Below are 21713 nucleotides of genomic sequence, written 5' to 3'. Positions count from 1 at the left end.
GTGTTACAATCATTTTGGGACCTACACACTACTTTATAGGTCTCAAAAGGATTGTAGGTAGGAGTCATTCCATTAGACAAAAGCTACACTATTTCTTCTCTTCAAGATAACCCACTTTCCACTTTTGTCAAAATTGCAGAGGGACAATGCCCTTAAGTTGCTTAGGAGCCCTAGAGTTCTCTGAAGTAAGTACGCCCTTAGATTTTAAAAAAATCATTAAAATAGGATTTTATAGTCACAGCCTCAACTTCATCCTTAGGCCAGGTTTTCTTGGAAGAGCTTTGGATTTTGTTTATTTATTTTTTGCCTGGGAGCCATTTTACAATTTTAGCATTTTCTGTCATCTGGAAAATTTCAAAAGCAGAAAGTCTTCACTACTTTTTGTTTAGCAGTTCTTCCTTCAGCTTATCTCTCTTCACACATTGCCATAAGTAGCCAGAGGAAAACTAGTGCACTTACAACATTCTGCCTGGAAATCTCCTTAGCTAAATCACTTAGTTAATGAGATACATTTTCTTTCTTTCTTTGCCATGTGACAGTGTTGCTGAATTTTTTTGTCTTATTTAAAAAGAACCTCTCATCTTCTAGTTTCCAATAATGTTTTCCTGACTTTCCCCCAAGCCCTCATCAACAGAAGCAGCACTGAAGGTCAACAGGCTTCTGCTAACAGTTTCTTTAATGCACTTTACACTTAACACTTCTCCAAGCCTTCATGCTGTTGTAAGCCACTCCCACATTTTAGGTCTATTTTTATGGTGGTACTCCATCTCTGGCATCAAAATCATTATTTATCTATGTGCAGTAAGTTACTTCAAAATTTAAATATTTAAAGTAATAAACATTTATTGACTCACACAATTTCTGTTGGTCAGGAGCCCAGGAGCAGGCCAGTTTGGTGGTTCTGTCTCAGAGTCGTGAGGTGCCACTCAAGGTGTCGTCCAGGTTTGCAGTCGTCTAATAACCCAAGTGGGACGACCTACTTCCATGGTGACACATGCGAATACCGGCAAGTTAGTGCTGGTTGCTGGCGGGAGGTCTCAATTCTTTACTATGTGGACCTCTCCAGAGGGATGCGAGTCCTAATGACACGTCTGTTGGCTTCTTCTATAGTGAGTAACCCAAAAAAGAGCAACGTACAAGCTATAACAGCTTTTATGACAGCCTTGGAAGCCGCACGCTATTGTTTGTTAAGTATATTACTGGTTGCACAGCTCAGCTCTATTCAGTGTGGCAGGATACTGCACAGGGTCATAAATACCAGGAGGCGGTAATCATTGGGAGCTCCCGTGGAGGCTGGCTACCACAATGACGATAAACAATTATGACAATTAATCTAAAATCATGCGTTTGAAAGAGCTTTGATAATAGGTTAGATAAAAGAAAGACTCAAGCATATTTAATTTGGTGTAATCTAAAATGTTTTAGAAATCATTTTTCAGGTTTTTTTTTTTTTTTAGAGCAAGGAAGGGTGTGGGGGGAGAGAGAGAAAGAGAGATCTATTTATTGTTCTACTCATTTACACGTGCATTAGTTGATTCTTGTATGTGCTCTGACCATGGATCAAACCTGCAACCTTGGCATTTCAGGACAATGCTCCAACCAATTGATCCAGCCAGCCAGACAGGGATATTAAAAGTAGTTTTTCATGTTACTGTCTCGGTGTGCCTATTCATGCAGAGAAGATAGACAAGAAGAAAAAGAAAATGTTAGTGTTACTTATTTCTAGGTAAGAGGATGTGAATTGTAAAGTTTTTTAAATCATTGTGTGTTTTCAAAACATAACACTACATATACATGAGTAATTAACTAACATGAGTTTTGAGGGCATAATTGGAAAATCATTAAAAATTTTTGTTTATTTTTTTAAGATATAAGCAATATAATTTTTCCATAGTTTTAAAATTAAAATTTCTACATCCCTTAAAAAAACTAATGGTAATTTAACTTGGCAGGAGTGGTAAACTCCTAGTTTGGTAATTGATGACTTATCTCATTAAAAGATAATCATGATGCCAGATTTTAAATTAATTTTTGTATTAGCACAGTGGGATGTGTGTGCATGCATACATGAGTGGGCTCAGTGGGAAAGGGGGGTGGGAAGACTCCTTTAATTGTTAGGCGGCAGCTAGGAAAGAGCAGACGCAGGGGAAATGAAGGCAGGGCCCTCACCTTCACAATGTAACAAAGAGGAGGCTGGAAGCAAAAGGAAGACACGGCCCACGGGTTAACAGGGAGTCCTGAGCTCAGTTTGATAAGACTGCTGGAAGGTTGCTGATTGCCAGTGTTCTGAGCATTGCAAGCAAAACAGCACAGGAGGAGGGGAGTCCTTGAGCCTGTGCTGAGAAGCAGGGAGGCCCTCTGTGACCATCTCACTAAGGTTGCCCGGTGTCTTAAACATTATGAGCAGGAGGAATCAGAGAAGTCCTTGAGATTCTGTACTGGGCAAGGGGGCCACTGCAACAATTTCTCTAAGACAAAGAACTTTTGCTGAGTAAGAAAACCTCTGAAGCTCTGTATATTATCCCCAAGATTTAGAAGGGAATAAGGAGGGGTATCTCTAGAAGCCAACTGAGGTATATAACCCCTGAACCCCCATAGTCAGCACACTTAGATTAGCCAACTACCCACTTGTAGCCTTGGCTCAAGTGTATAGAACAAACTTACTAACAATTTTCTTTCCTCTATATGTGGGGCATTAGAATAGTCCAGTGCCTGCTTGCAGCTTTATGCTTGTATGTATTTCACAAAAAAAAACTTGCTGTCTTATTTCCACCACACATATTTGTCTCTCGCTTCAATTCATCTCTTACTGAGAGACAAGAACCGAGGTGGAGAGGGGAGGCCTCCTGACTCGGTTTCTCTCTCCCCATCTGGAGGATAAAGATCATTCCTTAGTAAAATATCCTTTGGGTTACTTAATATTCAAAATGAATTGACAAATACAAACTTTTATATTTTCTCTTTTAATGGAACACCTGCTTCTACAATTTCTCCTAAAAAGATGAAATTTAAAGATGAGCTATAAAAATATTCTTATATGATTGAAATAGAAAAACAAAGCAAAGTTTAATTAGGCTGGATATGCAACCTTCAAAAATATACCAGGCTTGAGTTCCTTTGAAGCTCTTCTTAAAAATTAATGCAGGAGCTATTTTCTTTTCTGTGGATGTGAGGACAGTCCATGTTCATAAAGTTTTTTAATGAATAGCTCAGGATCCTGGAAGCATTTCCTAATTACCTCTGTAACCAGTTGGATCAGTAGATGTTTGTGCAGTTTCTTGCACAAAGGTTCCCACTAGGACTGATGAGGCTGAAACTCCAGCTCACACATACTTACCCAGGCATCAGCTATTGAGGGCATCTGGTACTCCCCCTCCTCTTTTACAAAACAGTTTACAAAATCACTTCTTCATATTGTGAATGCTAGGAAAACTTAGGCATATTGTCTGTTCTTGTGATTTTCCACTTGTTACTTTGTAATTATTGCTAAGGAATTTTACCGTTGGGTATTCTGCTTTCTATCCAGCCTGAAGAATTCCTTCTAGCAGTTCAGTAGTGGTTTCTTGATGATTTCTCTCAGTTTTCCTATACTTGACTATATTTTTTTCACTTTTACTTTGGAGTATATTTTAGCTGTATATATAATTCAAGGTTGGCCCCCGCCTCCCCCCGCACTAATCACTTTAAAGATGTGTTTCCATTGTCTTCTACCCTCCATTTTTTCTGATGAGAAGTTAGATAACACCCTTGTAGTTGTTCCTCTGTAATATCATTTAAAATTTTTTTCTAGGTGACTTGCAGATTTTTTCTTTAATTCTCAGGTACTATGACTATAGTGTGCTGACATGTGGTTTTCTATGTATTTATTCTATTTGTGATTTGCTAAGCTTCTTTGCTCTGTAGGTTGTTTTTTGTTTTTACAAAGTATAGAAAATATTTGGCCATTATTTCTTCCAGTATTTTCCTACTGTATTCTCTTTCACCTCTTCATTTGAGACTTGAACCACATGTGTGTTAGACCACTTGATGTTATCTTATAAGTCATTGAATCACTCTTTATTCTTTAACATTTTTTCCATTTTGTTTTTGTTGTTGGGATCATTTTTATTTATCTGTCTTCAAGCTCACTGACCTTCTCTTCTGTAGCCTTTCAGTTGCTCTTAAGCACATCTAGTAAATTTTTTAAATTTTTTATTTATTTATTTTTAGAAGTGAAGGGAAGGAGGGAAGGAGAGAAATATCAATGTACGGTTGCCTCTCGTGCATCCCCTGCTGGGAGCTGGCCTGCAGCCCAGGCATGTGCCCTGATTGGGAATCGAACTGCGATACTCTGGTTCCCAGGCCTGCACTCAATCCACTGAGCTACACCAGCCAGGGCTAGATCTAGTAAATTTTTTTATTTCAAGTATTTTATTTCTAAATTCTGGAATTTCCATTTGTTTCTTTTTTTTTGTAATTTTTTTCTCTGCCAAGACTCCTGTATGTTTACTAATTATATATATCTCAACATTTAATTCTTAAACATATTCATAATAGTTTTAAAGTTATACTCTGTTTCTGATATGTGTGGCTTAGTTGTTTGGGTATTGTCCTGCAAAGGAAGGAGTTGCTGGTTTTATTCCATCAGGCTACATGCCTGGGTTGCAGGTTTGGTTCCCAGTTGGGGTACATGTGCTTGGCAACCAGTCAATGTTTCTCTCTTACATCAATGTCTCTCTCTCTCCTTCTCCCTCCCTTCTCCTCTCTCTAAAAAAAAATATGAGTGAATGAATGAGTGAATAAATAAATAAATAAATAAATAAATAGATAAATAAATAAGTTTATACTCTGTTAAGTCCAACATTTGGGTTCTCTTGGAGATCTGTTTCTATTGGGTACCTTTTCTCTTCATTATGGATCATATATTCTCCCTTTTTGCATGTCTAAAACTTTTATATCGTATGCTGAACATTGTGGATGTACTTTGTAGGAAGTTTAAATTGTGATTTCTCTTTGAAAGGACTTGAGTTTTATTGTGGTCCATAGGTGAATTACTGGAGGGTTCTCTAAATTTTTTCAAGGTTGGTTTTAAGTTTTGTTATGGTGTGTCTATTTTGATATTTTTCTTATTCCTAAAGTGTGGCCCTTTCTCTAGTACATGGCCATTATTCTGAAGGCGTGGCCTTTCTGGTGTCTCACTGACATGCCCAAGGTGCTAATATGGGTTTCTCCACACTGGCTAGAACAGGACTCCAATGTCTTCTAGGACTGTATATTCCTATAACCCTGTTCCGTTTTTTGTCTCCAGTAGCCACTCTCTGCTGAGCCTCACAAAGTCTTGTGCTGCCCACACAAACTTCCACATGCCACCCCAACAGCACGACCTTCTGCAGCTCCCTTTTCTCTGGTACCCTACCTAAAAAATTTCAGCCAGTCCTGCACCAAAAGTTTGCAGATTCAATCCCCAGTCTGGGTTTATACTTGGGTTGTGGGTTCTATCCCTGTTTGAGGTGTGTATGGGAGATAAATAATTGTTCTCTCTCTCTCATTAGTGAACATATTCTTGGGTGATAATTAAAAAAAGTTCCAACCACCCTGGCCCCCTACACTCTCATCTGTGTTTCCTCAGCTCAGCAAGCCGACTTCCCTTCTCCTGGTCTCCATCGTCTTGCACTTTGGTTTGAAAGTACCCCTAGACAGAAAGCAGGCACCAATATGATGCTAAATTTTTGTGTTTCCTTGTTTCATGGAACTCACTTCTTTGCTGCTTTTTTTTCCTGACTGAAAATAACAGCTTCATATATTTTGCCCAGTTTTATGTTTGTTTACAGTGGGAAAATAAGTTCAGTCTTAGTTACTTTTGTTATGTCCAAAAGCAGAAATCATCCAAATCTAGAATAGAAAGTGGATGAACGCTATCATAACATTTATTGGACTAAGGAATGATGGAAGCCTGAATGTCATTATTAAAAACAAGATACATGGTTCTCTGGAAGGAACAGGACTTGTGCAGTAGAAATAGATGGTTATTTAGCTGTGACAGCCTCTTTTTGTCAAAATTTTGAAGAAAGTGGAAGAAGAAGGGAGAAGTGATTTTTAAAGTATTTTTACCAAGGTGAGCTGAATTTAAAAAAACAAAAACAAACAAACAAAAACCCTTCACAAAGAAAAAAAATATTATATAATCTGGTATTCTTATATTTTCTCTGTCCTAAAAATCCACCTGCAAATTTTTTCTACTCTGAAAACTAGAAAGTGTGTGTTGGGGGGTCGATGACACAGACTGTGAAAGAATTCACAAAGAGAAGAAAGCAGAGAGTAAAAGTTTTTTATTTTTACCTTTCCAAGGGAGGGAAAGGGCTAGGTGTGGAGGAATGCACCAGCACCAGCACTGAGGGGTTAGGGCTTTGGGCTTTTATCTGGTAATGTAGCAGTTGAACAGCAGGATGTTTCCATTGGGCTGCAACTTGTTTGGATGTTATCTTTGGGTACGAAGTCTGGTGGTTACTGTGGTCTGGTATGTCCTGTTCCATGGGTCCCCCACCCCCACCTCAGCCTCTGCACCTTCAGGGCACTTCCAGTAATTTTCTAGTCCTCATGATAAAGGCTCATAAAATGGTTAGGGTCAGTCATGCTTGGGGGTCCAGACAGCTCTGGGGAGGAGGGCCTAAGAAAGTGGCTTCTGTCCTATCAGTGTGGTGCAAAGTTGCCTGGCAGCTCCACTGAGCAGGACTGGGCTCATCAATGCTCACTGTCATGTGGGGGCTTGTTAGAAACTGCTCTGCCTGGTTTCAGGAACCAGTTGTAACCCCCATGGCTAAGGCTAAGTGAGTGACCTCTGGCTGTGAGCCACCAAGGAGACAAAGCTTATCTCCCTGGCTTAGGAGTGCTGCTTCTGCTTCATGCATCTTTGGCCCCCCAGTGCTTGGTCAATTATTCAATGACAGGTAAGACCCCTAGAAGGGGGGGCAACCTAAGCCAGACATGATCACTTGGGAGGCCCTCAAGGAAGGACTTGGGGGGCTGCAACAAGGAGGAGTGATGGACCCTTGTCCCCCCCCCCCCCCCCGCTATTGTGACATAGCCGGAGTCCTCATCTCCAACCAGGAGAAGAGCTTCCTGGCTCTAATCCACTTAAGCCTAAAAACCTATGACCAGGAGGGCGGTGCAGCTCTCTGCCAGCTACAGCACATTCCAGGGTGATCGGGCATAAGAAAGAATTCCTAAAAGTCCCGTGAAGCCTGCTTTGCTAAGAGTGTTTTTACTCATACAATAAGGATCTGAGCAGGAAGTGAGTATGTCTCCCAAAGTTTTTGCAACCCCCTTACCTGACAGATACTGACTCATACTAAGCCCTCAGATTTCTTTGAAATACTATCTACTGTTTGATCCTTGCCGCCTGACATTGATTGATGAGCTTTACCTGTATTTCTGTGTATTACAACCCAATAAAAGCCATTGAGGAAGGGGCTCTTGGTCTTTCTCCTCTGAGAGACTGATCACCTCTCCTCCCCAAGCAGATCATGTCTTGGTAGTTTTATTTTCATCCATGGCCGATGGGGGGACTTACATGCAAAGTTTCCCCCACAGGGGGTCATCTGGATGTCATATAATCTGTGATGGCCTCAGCTCTTATATGAGTTGCGGCCATTATATGAGTTCTATATGAGTTCTTTCCACAGCTCACTAGTTTTAGGATGATGACAGAGCACAAGAGACAGGGTGAAAGCACGTGAGGCCAGAACTGACAGAAAATTGAACGGTACAGAAATCCAACAATAATTCATCCAGACTGTTAAGTGGGAGGAGTCGGCGGCTGGCAGAGAGGGGTCTCAGCAGGTCTCAGCAGGTCTCAGCAGGTCTCAGCAGGTCTCAGCAGGAAAAAGCGGTGACTGGTGAACCCGGGCATGCAGGCAGCAGTTGTCAGACCCCAGTCTCAGGAAGGCAACAGGCAGACCCAGTAAGGCTCACAAGATGGCTGGCTGACCATGTAACACATTAATGTGCAGATAAACCAGGTGAAAACAGGGAGCGAGACAGACCACGCAATCCAGGGCAACAACAGGAAATAAAGCCCAAAAGCACCAATTGAAAACACTTGTGGGGGTTGAGGTGCCAGGAGAGACTCTTAGCCTCACAGAAAAGTTCATTGAAGAGACCCACAGGGTCCTAGAATGTACACAAGCCCACTCACCCAGGAACCAGCACCAGAAGGGCCCAATTTTCATGTGGGAAGTAAAAGAGGATCTGAAATCTGAGAGTGAGCAGAGCAAGTGCCATTGTTCCCTCTCTGACTCTGCCCCCACATACAGCGTCACAACTCAGCAACTGGGTTGTCCTGCCCTGGTGAACATCTAAGGCTTCGCCCCTCATACATAACACTCACAACCAGACCCCACCCCCCCCAAAAAAAGTGGCTCAAATGGAAGAACAGATCAAAGCCCCAGAGCCAATACTTCTAAGTGACCAAGACATAGCCAACCTATCTGATACACAGTTCAAAACACTGGTGATCAGGATGCTCACAGAACTGGTTGATTTTGGTCACAAATTAGATGGAAAAAATGAAGGCTACACTAAGTGAAATGAAGCAAAATGCACAGGGAACCAAGAGCGATGGGAAGAAAACTGGGACTCATATCAATGGAGTGGATCAGAAGGAAGAAAGAAACAACCAAACAGAAAAGAATGAAGAAACAAGAATTCAAAAAAATAAGGAGAGGCTTAGGAACCTCCAGGACATTTTTAAACATTCCACCATCTGAATTATAGGGGTACTAGAAGGAAAAGAGGAACAGCAACAAGTGGAAAAGTTATCTGAACAAATAATAAAGGAGAACTTCCTCAATCTGGCAAAGGAAATAGACTTCCAGGAAATCCAGGAAGCTCAGAGTCCCAAAGAAGTTGGACCCAAGAAGGAACACACCAAGGCACATCATCATTACATTAGCCAAGATTCAAATGAAGGAGAGAATCCTAGAAGCAGCAAGAGATAAGGGGACAGTCACCTACAAAGGAGTTCCTACAAAGGAGTTCCCATCAGACTGTCAGCTGATTTCTCAAAAGAGACCTTACAGGCAAGAAGGGGCTGGAAAGAAGTATTCCAAGTCATGAAAGGCAAGGATCTACATCCAAGATTGCTCTATTCAGCAAAGCTTTCATTTAGAATGGAAGGGCAGATAAAGTGCTTCTCAGATAAGATTAAATTCAAGGAGTTCATCATCACCAGGTCCTTATTATATGAAATGTTAAAGGGACTTATCTAAGAAAAAGAAGATAAAAAATATGAACAGTGAAAGGACAGCAAACTCACAGTTATTAACAACCACACCTAAAACAAAAGCAAACTAAGTGGACACCTAAAACAGGAGCAGAGCCACAGAAATGGAGATCATGTGGAGAGTTATCAAGAGGGGAGTGGGAGGAGGAGAGAGGGGGAGATGGTACAGAAAATAAGTAGCATAGATGGTGGGGAGAAAATAGACAGGGGAAGAGCAAGAGTAGTGTGGGAAATGCAGAAGTTAAAGAACTTATGACACATGGACATGAACTAAAGGGGAATGTGGGTGGGAGGGGGTGTGTATGGTGGAGGGGAATAAGGGTGGAAATGGGACAACTGTAATAGCATAATCAATAAAATATAGTTTAAAAATTGGTCCATTAGTGCAATTACTGTTATCACTTATTTTTATTTAATTCTGCAAGTAACTCACCAGTGAGTTACACTCATAACCTCTTCCATACCACTTACTTTTAAGGGTATGTCAGTCATCTTAGAGCAAAACAATCTAGGAATAGCAGAGAGCAAACTATTCACTCTTTTTTTTTTCTCGGAAGAATTAGGTCTCATAATAACGGACACAGACAATAGTTTAGCAAAAAAAAAAAAGTGCAGCAAGTATGTTTCACTTTCTCTTGATTACCTTCTTTTTCTACCCAACTCACATCAGCAAGAGATAACTGCAGATAAGAAGTTTGTATTGCTGGGATATTTTGGATGTTTTTCCTAATTATCTATAACATTCCTTTAACCAGTGTCTTACGTAGTTTATTTGCAGGCAATAAGAACCAAATTTTAAGGGCAAGGGTGTGACAGGGGAATTACAAAGAATGGGTACTAAAATATAGAAACTAAGTAAAGGTTGGAATACCACGTTAAGAATTTGGTAGCAAGTTATAATAGGTTTGTAAACTCATACAAAATATGAAAAAAGGACGTTCAGATTTTGTAGTATCATTTTTCCCCATGGCCCAGATTTTGAATAGAATGTACTGGCAGAATAGAAGGGGATAATTTCTTTTTCTTTCAGCTACTTGCCTTTCTATTTTCATGCTTCCAAAGCAGAGTTCAGCACAACAGAAGCAGATGGAAGAAAATTTTCTAAATAGATGCGATTTGAAAACTACTCATCTGTTAGTTTCAGCAGCCTTGTTTCCTCATTCCCACAGAGACAAGAGTCGTTGGGATCTGCAGACATGACAGGAATCTACGACTCCTGTGACCGCTGCCCTCCGTGTCAAAGGAAATGGGTTTCAGGTCCCGCGTCCACCTGATAAAAGGAGGCACACTGCCACTTCCTTACTGTGCCTCTCGGCCCCCATTCATTTGCTGATCTTGATATTATACACCATGTTAATTTCCTTTTTGGTCACAGTGCTCCTTAGAGTCAGAGGACGTTATAACCAGAAGGTCCACAGAAATCATAAAGCCCAAACCAATTATATAACACAAGGAAATGGAAGCCTGGAGGAGTGACATTGAGGTAAAGATAGGTTAAGCTCAGGTTTGCAGCTCCCAGACCAGAATGTTTTATTATTTTTTTAATTTTATTGTATTTTTCTATTATCATTTAACCCTCATATACCCCTCTTTACCCCTGCAGTCACCACACTGTTGCCCATGTCCATGAGTCCTTTTATGTTTATACTTGATCCTTTCACCCCCCCATTTCCAGCCCCATGACAGCTGTCAGCCTACTCTCTGCCTGAGTCTGTCTCTATTTTGCTTGTTAGTTTAGTTTGTTCCTTAGATTCCACATATGAATGAAATTGTATAGTGCCTGTCTTTCTCAAACTGGCTTATTTCACTTAGCATAGTGTTGTCCAGGTCCATTCACACTGTCTCAAAGGGTAAAATTTTCTTCTTTTTTTATGACAGAGTAGTATTTCATTGTGTAAATGTCCTGTGGTTGTTTTACCCACTTATATACTGATGGACACTTGAGCTGCTTCCATATCTTGGAGATTGTAAATAATGCCGCAATGAACATTGGGGTGCTTATGCCCTTTTGAATCAGTGTTTTGAGTAGTTTCTATATATACCCAGTGGTGGGATCATTGGGTCAAAAGGCAGATCTGTTTTTAATCTTTTGAGGTATCTCCATACTGCTTTCCACGGTGTCTGCACCTTTCTTGCAGGAAGGTGCCCCTTTCTCCACATCCTTGACAGCACTTGTTTGTTGCTTTGTTTATGACGGCCATTCTGACAGGTGTGAGCTGATATCTCATTGTGGATTTAATTTGCATTTCTCTGATGATTAGTGACATTGAACATCTTTTCATATGTCTATTTGCCACCTGTATTTCCTCATTGGAGAAGTGTCTATTAAGGTCCTTTGTCTATTTTTTAATTGGGTTGTTTGTTTTTTGGTGATGAGTTTTGTAAGTTCTATATAAGTTTTGGATATTAACCCCTTTTCAGATGTATCAGTGACTATGTTCTCCCATTCTGTGGGTTGTCTTTTTATTTTGTTGATGATTTCCTTTGCTGTGCAACAACTTTAGTTTGATGTAGTCCCATTTGTTTACTTTTTCTTTTGTTTCCCTTGCCTGGGGAGATATATATGATAAAATATTGCTAGAAGCAATGTCAAGATTTTGCTGCCTATGTTATCTTCTATGATTTTTATGGTTTCAGGTCTAACATTTAAGCCTCTAATCCGTTTTGAATTTATTCTTGTATGTGGTGTAAGAAGGTGGTCTTATATAATTTTTGGCATGTATCTGTCCAATTTTCCCAGCACCATTTATTGAATAAACTATCTATAGCCCATTGTATGTGCTTGCTTTCTCTATCAAGTATTAATTGACTATAAAGGTGTGGGTTTATTTCTGAACTTTTTATTCTGTTCCATTGATCTTTGTGACTGTTTTTATGCCAGTACCATGTTGTTTTGATTACTATGACCTTATAGTATTGTTTGATATTGGCTAGCATGATTCCTCCAATTTTGTTCTTCTTTCGTGGGATTGCTGTTGCTATGTGGAGCCTTTTGTGGTCCCATATAAATTTTTGAAATATTCGTTCTATTCGTTCATAGTTCTATAAAATATGTCATTAGGATCTTGATAGAAATTGCATTGAATCTATTGATTGCTTTGGGTATGATGGACATTTTAATGATGCTAATTCTTCCTAACCATGAATATGTTATGTGCTTCCACTTATTTGTATCTCCTTCTATTTCTTTCTTCACTGTCTTATAATTTTCTGAGTACACATCTTCTATGTCCTTAGTTACATTTATTCCTAGGTATTCTATTCTTTTTGAAGCATTTGTGAATAGGACTGTGTTCTTAATTTCCCTTTCTGTTAGTTCATTATTAGCATATTAAAATAAAACTGATTTCTGGATATTAATTTTGTATCCTGCTACTTTGCCAAATTCATGTCTCAATTTTAGTACTTTCTTGGTGGAATCTTTGGGGGTTCTCTATGTGTAATATCATGTCATCTGCAAATCAAGACAGTTTTACATCTTCCTTTCCAATTCGTATGAATTTTGTTTCTTCTTCTCTGATTGCTATTTCTAGGCCTCCAGTACTATGTTGAATAAGAGAGGTGAGAGACATCCCTGTGTTGTTGCCAATCGTAGGAGAATGCTTGTAGTTTTTCCCCATTGAATATGATACTGGCAGTGGGTTTGTCATATATGGCCTTATGTTTAGGTATGTTCCCTCCATTCCCATTTTGCTGTGAGTTTTTGTCATAAATGGATGCTGGATTTTATCAATTGCTTTTTCTGCATCTATTGATATGATAATGTGTTTTTTATGTTTCATTTTGTTTATGTGGTGAATCACATTTATTGATTTGTGAATGTTGCACCAATCTTGCATTCCCAGAATAAATCCTACTTGATCATGGTGTATGATCTTTTTGATGTGTTGCCCTATTCAGTTTGCTAATATTTTGTAGAGGATTTTAGCATCTATGTTCATCAGGTATATTGGCCTATAATTTCTTTTTTGTAGTTTCTTTATTTGTTTTTGGTGTTAAGATAATGCTGGCTTCATAGACTGAGCTTGGGAGCTTTCCCTCCTCTTGAATTATTTGAAATTTTTGAGAAGGAGAGGTGTTAGTTCTTCCCAGAAAGTTTGGTAAAATTCACCTCCAAAGCCATCTGGTCCAAGGCTTTTGTTTGTAGAGAGTTTTTTGATTACTGCTTCAATTTCACTAGATGTAATCTGTCTAGTCAGATTCTCTGATTCTTCCCGATTTAGTTTTGGAAAATTGTATGTTTCTAGAAATTTATCCATTTTGTCCTGGTTGTCCAATTTCTTCCTATATATTTGTCGATAATATTTTCTTACAATCCTTTGTTTTTCTTTGGTGTCAGTGTTTTTCTCTTCTTTCATTTTTTATTTTATTGATTTGGGTACTCTCTTTTTTCCTTGATGAGTTTGGTTAGAGGTTTGTCAATCTTGTTTATCTTTTCCAAAAACAAAAACAAAAAAATGGCTCTTGGATTCCTCGATCTTTTATGGGGTTTTTCTTTCTATTTTGTTTTTTTCTGCTGTGATCTTTATTATTTCCTTCCTTCTACTCACTTCAGACTTCGTTGTTCTTTTTCAATTTGCTTTAAGTCTAAAGTCAGATTGTTTATTTGAGCTTTTTCTGTTTTTTTTTGAGATAGACAGTAGTGTTATGAATTTTCCTCTTAGATATTTTTGTCCCACAGATTTTGTATGGTTGTGTCCTCATTTTCATTTGTTTCAAAGTATTTTTTGATGTTTCTTGATCTCATTGTTGACCCATTCATTGTTTAATAATATGTTATTTAGCTTCCATGCCTTTGTGTCTTTTTTCAATGTTGTGATTGATTTCTAGTTTCATAGTATTATGGTCAGAGAATATGCTTGATATGATTTCAATCTTCTTAAATTTATTGAGACTTGTTTTGTGTCCTAACATGTGGTCTATCTTAGAAAACGTTCCATGTGCACTTAAAAAGTATATATATTCTGCTGTTTGGGGTGAAATACTCTGAATTATTGTATTAGTATGTATTAATACCATTAATACATACTTATTGCATTAATACATACTTATTGTATTACTAAGTATGATCAATTAATTGATATCAATGTGTTAATAAGTAATATCAATTAAATTCATTTGCTTTAGTGTGTTGTTTAAGAATGCTGTCTCCTTGTTCATTTTCTTTTAAAATCTTCTATTACAACTGCATTTTTGCCATTCTCTCCTTTTATATACATCAAGATTTGTCTTACATATTTAGGTTCTCCTGTGTTGGGTGCAAAAATGTACTAGGGTTATATCCCCTTGTTGCATTATTCCCTTTATAATTATGTAGTGTGTCTTTTACGGTAGCCTTGATTTAAGAGTCTACTTTGTCAGATATAAGTATTGCTACCCCAGATATTTTCTCCCTTTCCATATGTATGAAATATCTTTTTCCCACCTTTTATTTTTAGTCTGCGTGTATCTTTAGGTCTGAGATGGGTCTCTTGGAGGAAGCATATATATATGAATCTTGTTTTCTTATCCATTCAGCTACCTTACGTCTTTTGGTTTTAGCATTTAAGCCATTTACATTTAAGGTGATTATTGGTATTATGTATTTATTGTCATTTAATTTTTTAACTGTTTTTCTTTTTCTTCTCTTCTTAAAGCAAGCCCTGTAACTTTTGTTGCAGTACTGGTTTGTTGTCAACAAACTCCTTTAGCTTTTTCTTGTTTGGAAAGTTCTTTATTTCTCCTTCAATTTTAAATTATAGCCTTGCTAAGTCAAGTAGCCTTGGTTGTATGTCCTTGCTTTTATCACCTTGAACATCTCATGCCAATCCCTTTTGGCCTGAAATGTTTCTGTTGAGAGTTCAGATGACAGTCTAATTGGTGCTCCCTTGTAGGTAACTACCTACTTTTAGGACTCTCTCCTTGTCTTTAAGTTTTGCCATTTTTAATTATGATGTGTCTTGGTGTAGGCCTCTTTATGTCCATCTTGTTTGGGACTCTGTGCATCCCGGACGTGTGTGTCTTTTTCCTTTACCAGATTAGGGAAGTTTTGGTTATTACTTTTTGAAATATGTTCTCAATCCCTTACTCTTCTCTTCTCCTTCTGGTATTCCCATGACATGTATGTTGTTATGCTTCATGTTGTCCCAAAGGCCTCTCAAACTCTCATTCTTTTTAATTCTTTTGCTGCTCTGCTTGGGTGTTTTTTTCCTACCCTCTCTTATAAATCACTGATTTGATCCTCTGTGTCATCTAGCCTACTGTTTTTTTCCTTCCAGTGTATTATTTATATCAGATGTGGTATTCTTTATTTCTGACTGGTCATTTTTTATGGTTTCTGTGTTGTTTTTCATGCTGTTGAGTATCCTATTAATTATTACTTTAAAGTCTATATCTGATCAATTGCTTGCTCCCTTTCATTTAGCTCTTCTTCTGGAGGATTCTCTTCTCTCATTTGAGTCCTGTTTTCTTGTCTTCCAATTTTGGCTGCCTTTTTGTGTCTGTTTTGATGTGTTAGGTAGATCTGCAAAGACTCTCATGTGTACCTATTTTAGACACTGCCTGTGACTGGCTCTACCCAACCTGTTTGGAGTTATCAGTAATCCACAGCTTGTGGTTTTCTTTGCTGGGCCTGTGTGTGTGTAGAAAAAACCAGGCTGAACACCCACACCAACATTTACCAGCGCTGGTCCCAGAGGAGGGTTAGCTGAGGTCTTGGAGCTCCCAAAGATCCACTGTACTCAGAGGTCAAGCTGTACTCAGCAGCCTGACAAGCACCACAGGGTGGGGCACAGTAATTCCTGTGGATGGGGCTGTTTCTTCCCCTCGGGCTGATGACCCTTGAAGAGGAGTACTTTGCCTTGAGAAAGATTGCCTCTGCAGTATGGAGAATGACTCAGCACAGGGATCCTGGTGGCTGTTCCTTTAATTCTCTCCTCAGACCCACCAACCCCAGACTGTTCTTATGCATCTCTAGTCCACTCTGGTCTCCCTCTGCCAGAGCCCAGGGTAAATGACTTCAAATGAAAGCTTATGCATTGGCCCTTTCAGAGGCTCTCTGTCTCTCTAACCATTTCCCCCTGGTGGACAGACACCCTTCTGCTTTTCACAGCCATATGTTATTTGGGTTTATTTTCAGGCTCTGGTGCTGTAGTCTGGGGAGCCCAGCTTGGGGTTTAAACCACATACTTCTCGGGGGAATGGCTCCCCCACCCACACTTGGATGCTGACATTTCCCTCCAGCACTTCAGCTGCCTCCCATGGAAGCCCAGCCAGCCCTCTTGCATCTCCTCCACACATTGTGGCGCTGTGGCTTCTTCTGTCTGTCCATGGTTATAAGTCTTCTCTCCAGCCTAATATTCAGTTAGTTATTCAGGTTTATTTCTCTACAATTGTAATTCCAGTTTGGTCTTGTGGGGAGGTTTGTGCAGCTTCGACTTACTCCTTCGCTCCCTTGGATCTCCCCCAGAATGTTTTAAATCAACTTTGCTTTCTTTCTGTAGCATGCCTATTTCACTAAATAACAGGTGTGGTGTGAGTTCCTCATGTCTGAGCAGATGTTCAGGGCACTGCTATCACAGTGACCCTCCCTTCCTAGTCCACACCCCAGGCACCTATGCTCTAACCCTTGCTTACTACTTCAGTCACAAACAACTCCTCCTATTTAAGCTGTTAACTCCAAACCTGCCCATCTCTCAACAGTTAAATTCAGATGTATTTGAATCCAATTTGGGTCCTAAATCAAACATCAGCTATAGTACTCTGTAAAAGTACATAGTATTTTATCTGTTTGAAAAATCTCGTTACAAGAGTATTGGGCCTTCCTCTCAAGAAAATTTTCTCTCATTTGACTACTAAACTTTTAGTGTTGCTATTTCTGCAAAAACCTTCCTAGTCACATTCAACAAGAGTGTCTTCTCCCCCAGTTAAAAGTGAGACATAAATTATTATATATAAATAGATACTTTTAGAGTTATCAAAGGTTGTGATTAGTTTTGTCAGGATGATCTTAAACATTTTAAACTTATGTTTTAGAAAGTTTCCTCTTATTCTCAGGGGGAAAAAACCACAGCCAGTACCAAATGTGATAATGAGACCGTGACAAGTAACTTGGAGTTTCCCTAGATTAGGGTTTAGAAGCTTGGCAGACTCCTGACCCTACCTTTGTTTAAGAAGAAACTGGCTTCATGATAGAATGAACTCCAGAAATGCAGGGAACAAAATGAAAATGAATTTTTCATTTACACCCTTTATTTATAAAAATATAGGCCATATTACAATGTTTGAGAAATATAGGCATCTGAACACGATTTACTCTGTGATGATTTGGGGTCTTCTAGAGCCTGAGCAACATTGTTAACCGGTCAGATCACTGGGAGTGATCTTTACAAGGTGCTTTGAATATTAATGTAGACAGGGCTGAATGTTTATTGATACCAGGATGTAGGTGGTTGGTTGTTTTGTTTTTAAGTATGAATCCTGATAGCAGATTATTTTTCTTATTTACCTTGTTCTCCTAAACTTTCAGGTGCAAGCAAACCTGTTTTGGGTGGAGATGCCAGCCTATACTTCAGTGGCTCTCGGGGCCTCGCACTACAGGCAGCTGCCCTGGGTCAGCTCTGAAGTGTTGGGGGACTATGTGTTCTGCTGTCACCTCTCTGCCTTAAATACAGACTACACAAAAGAGTTGGGCGAGAGCCAGAGGAGGGTTGTCCTGTAAGCCAGAAAAAGCAGGTTCCTAGACCACCTTCCACACAAGCAGTCCAGTAGGATTTATTCCTTTGAATTGCCAAGATTTCAGGAAAGTATTACCCCTCCAGCAAAATCAGTCTCCAAAATACTACAATCTGCTTTGTTCAATGGAAAGCTATTGAGCGGATGTGTGAACCGCAAATGCCATGTGATGATTAAGACAGTTAAAAGAACCAGCCTCTATAACTAGCTTCTGGTTCAAATATTAACCAGTTTTATAATTTCATTTATGTATTTGTTCACTGGTTCAATAAGTAAATCATTCATTCACTAAATGCTCAATGAAGGCCTACTTCTTTCTGTTTTATTTCTGGGTAGGTGAGAGCCTCTTGTGATTACAGTGATGCCTGGCTCCTGAAGTTGAGCAGGTCCTAGAAAACAGTGCAGAGTGGGACACAGGCAGCTTCAAGGAATAACAGCTACGAATAACAGTGAGGTCGGTGTCTAAGACAGACCGTTTTCTGGACACAGAAGATCTTTCACCTGAGGAGTATATAAAAGAGTGTGTTCGGACTTGTAAACAATTTTCTTTAATACCAATACTGTCCTGAAGGGTGACCAAGACTGCAGTAACTAGGAGGTTTTATAGGTACTATAAAATTCTTCTATTTCAGGAGTGATTTTAGTAGTTTACTGCTGGGTGCTTCTCCAGCTCTCACAGTCTAAGTTGTACACAGATAAGTATAACAGAGAGGAATTAAAATGCAAGGGGTAAGGAACTGAGAAAATATATTTTTAACTAAGTCACAAAGGGGCAGGAAGGAAAGGTCAGGGAAGTGATCAAGGTGAGCAAAGGACATTCTAGGCCAAGAAAATAAGACAGGTGGCAGAAACTTGTAATTGCCCCCCTTTCTTGGAACACCATGTGTTTGGGTAAAACATATGCCACCAGGTAGAGACTATACTTTCCAGTCTCCCATGACTAGCTTCAGGCCAAGAGGATATGAGCAATAGTTATATGTGCAACTTCTGAGTCCTCTGCTTGGAGACAAAGCCACTTATTCTCTCTTGCCCGCTTCCGCCCTGTGGATGAGGGTAATACCCCAGGAGATGGTAAAGCAACAAGATGTTAGGAACCTGGGCCCCTGAGAGACCATGTGGAGCTGTGTCGTGCTTGGGAATGGGAGGGAGGTGGGGCTGGAAAGGTTAGAAAGGCAAGGATCAGTGTAGCTCTGTGTGCTGGAAATCATGGCTGGGTTTGCTTTCTCTCAAAAGGCAATGCTGGGCTGTATGGAGACTGTCTTGGTCTTACTAGGCCTGCAGGGAGGTCAGTCCTCTTTTTCATGGTGGGTCCTGCCTCCAAAACAAACTGCGAATGACACTCCACAGCCTCGGTTCCAAATCACTGGCCATGCAATGTCACACACCACGCCTCTTCCTCCAAATCTTTCAACTTCTCGTTTTGTGATTTGTCTTCTGGTTGACAGCTTCACCTTGCCCCTTGAATTTTCTTTGCAAACTAGCTGTCCTGTCAGTATCCTGCCTTGGCCCCTGGCCCTGTACAGAGACCACTACTCCCCCACAGTGAATACACCACAGACACCGAACCACACTTTGGTGGGGCACTCCAGAAATATACTACCTTTTGGTCAGTTCTGGTAGGTATTCTACTTCTTGAAAAAATTTAATGGCAGTATTTCTCCATCAATATTGAATTTTACTGGTATGTTGTTAATGAATTTTCCTATACTTATCTTTGTACTGGTTTTTGTCGACAACCTGAAAAATAACTTATTCAGAGAAAATAAAGGCTTTTAAAAAACCTATTTCCAGTGACCAGGAAAGAAGTATTCTTTTTCCACCTTTCCTCTCACACTCTTTAACCACTTCAGTCCCACGAATCTACATACAGTCAGAACTCTTGCTGGATGCTGTTGGACATGAGCTCTCTGCTTCCACAAAGCTACACATCCCCTGCAGCACCATATCACTTATTGCTAAGTCCATCTTCCCTTCCGGGCTCAGTTTCCACCCTTCTCCACCCGGCTCTGTTCCCCGGGAGGCAGACCTGCAGAGGAGGCCTCATTTGACTCCATTGTCCTCTGGCTGCCAGGTGGATTTTGCCAGTAGGAAACCTTGGCAGGAGACTGGAGGTGCAAAGAAAGTAGGGCATGGTGATTGTCCTCCTTGGCCCCTCCCTGCTGGGTTGCTGAGGTTGGCTGCAGAGTCAGCTGTAGCTGTCTACCAAAGACCACAGTTCCTACCAGGTGGCCAGATCAGCTCTCCAAATAGCTCTTCTTTTGGCTTCAGGTTCTAGTAACAGCTCCCTCCCTTCATTTTTTTCTGACAGCACTGGCTCCCCGCTGCTACTTTTCTTGGGGAGATGCAATTCCCTTGTTGGTTTCTCTAACTCTGTAATCCTCACCCCTTGGTAAATCATCCCTTTATTATGCTGTCCTCAATAATCTAGCTCCAGTGTGGGAGCCACCTGTTTCCTGCTGGACAAAGGACCGGTGCGGTGACTAAGCTAGCACTGTGTGTAACATATCACCGCACAGGGACACTGAGAGGGCAGGTGCACTGGGTGTAATCACTTGGTCTCGGTGACCTGACTTTATGCTTGGATGTCCCCTCATATATCCTCATATATTTTTGTCATTTCTTCAGGCCAGCATTCAGGCCGTGGCCCTAGAATGCATGCTGCTACGGGCATGGGGAACAAATGTTTCTCTTCTCCCCAAGGAACTTCATTCTCTCTCTCTCTCTCTCTCTCTCTCTCTCGCTCTTTCCCCTTCCTGCTTCCCTCCCTCCCTCCCTCCCTCTTCTCTCAGTCTTTCTCTGTGTCTCTATCATCTGCCTTTCTACACACACATACATATATGTGTGTGAGTACAGAATTCTTTTTTCTGAACCAGTCGAAGGTAAATTACATTATGGCATTTTTACCTTTAAATACTTCAGTGGGTATTCCCCAGGAATAGCATATTCTGTTGCATAGCCACAGTAGAGTGATCAGCTTCATAGATTTACACTGAGATAATAATTTTAGCTAATCTGGCAGCCATACACCAGTGCGGCCAGTTGTTCTAGTCATGTTCTGTTTGGCACTTCATCCTCCTCGTTTAGTCCCCTTTAATCCGAGTGCATCCAAAGTCTTTTGTTGTCTTTCATAATATTGACATTTTGAATATTAAATCCCCCCACTCCCACACATGCACCCTTAAAAAAATAAAACAGTCCTCATTTTGTGCTTGTCTGATGTTTCTGTGTGATTATACTGAGGCTATGCAGTTCTGGCCATTGTGCCACACAGGCGAAGTTGCACTCCCCCCAAGGGGCCACATCTGGAGACATCAGGTGTTCACTGGTAGGAAGGGTAATTCTGATCTCTGCTGAACAATTCTGAGGTTTTATTTCCTTCCCTGAACTGACAATCAGGCTTTGGGGAGACACTGTAAGACATATGAGTGTCCTGCTCCTCATCAGACTCTCCCCCTGCGACTTACCATGCCTTGGCATTTCTTTGTCGCCTCACCTTTACTCTGTGGCTGCAAAGGGATGATTTCTTTCCTCTCTCCAGCACTCCTTACACACTGCCATTTGGCCCTCGGCATTCTAATGTGAGTGGAATAACCTTACCCCCTATTTATTTAGATATCTTTTAAAATCATCAATATGTATTAATGTATTCCCATTCTCATAGTTCATCTGTGTATTTAATATTTTTATGTTGCAGTTATACCCGAACTGGCCAGTGGGACACCTTCGAGCTGTCTCTCAAGTC

This window comes from Artibeus jamaicensis, unplaced genomic scaffold (assembly GCF_021234435.1).
Source record: "Artibeus jamaicensis isolate MK-2021 breed Jamaican fruit bat unplaced genomic scaffold, CSHL_Jam_final contig_452, whole genome shotgun sequence".
Classification (NCBI taxonomy): Eukaryota; Metazoa; Chordata; class Mammalia; order Chiroptera; family Phyllostomidae; genus Artibeus; species Artibeus jamaicensis.
This window is presented reverse-complemented; position numbering follows the sequence as displayed.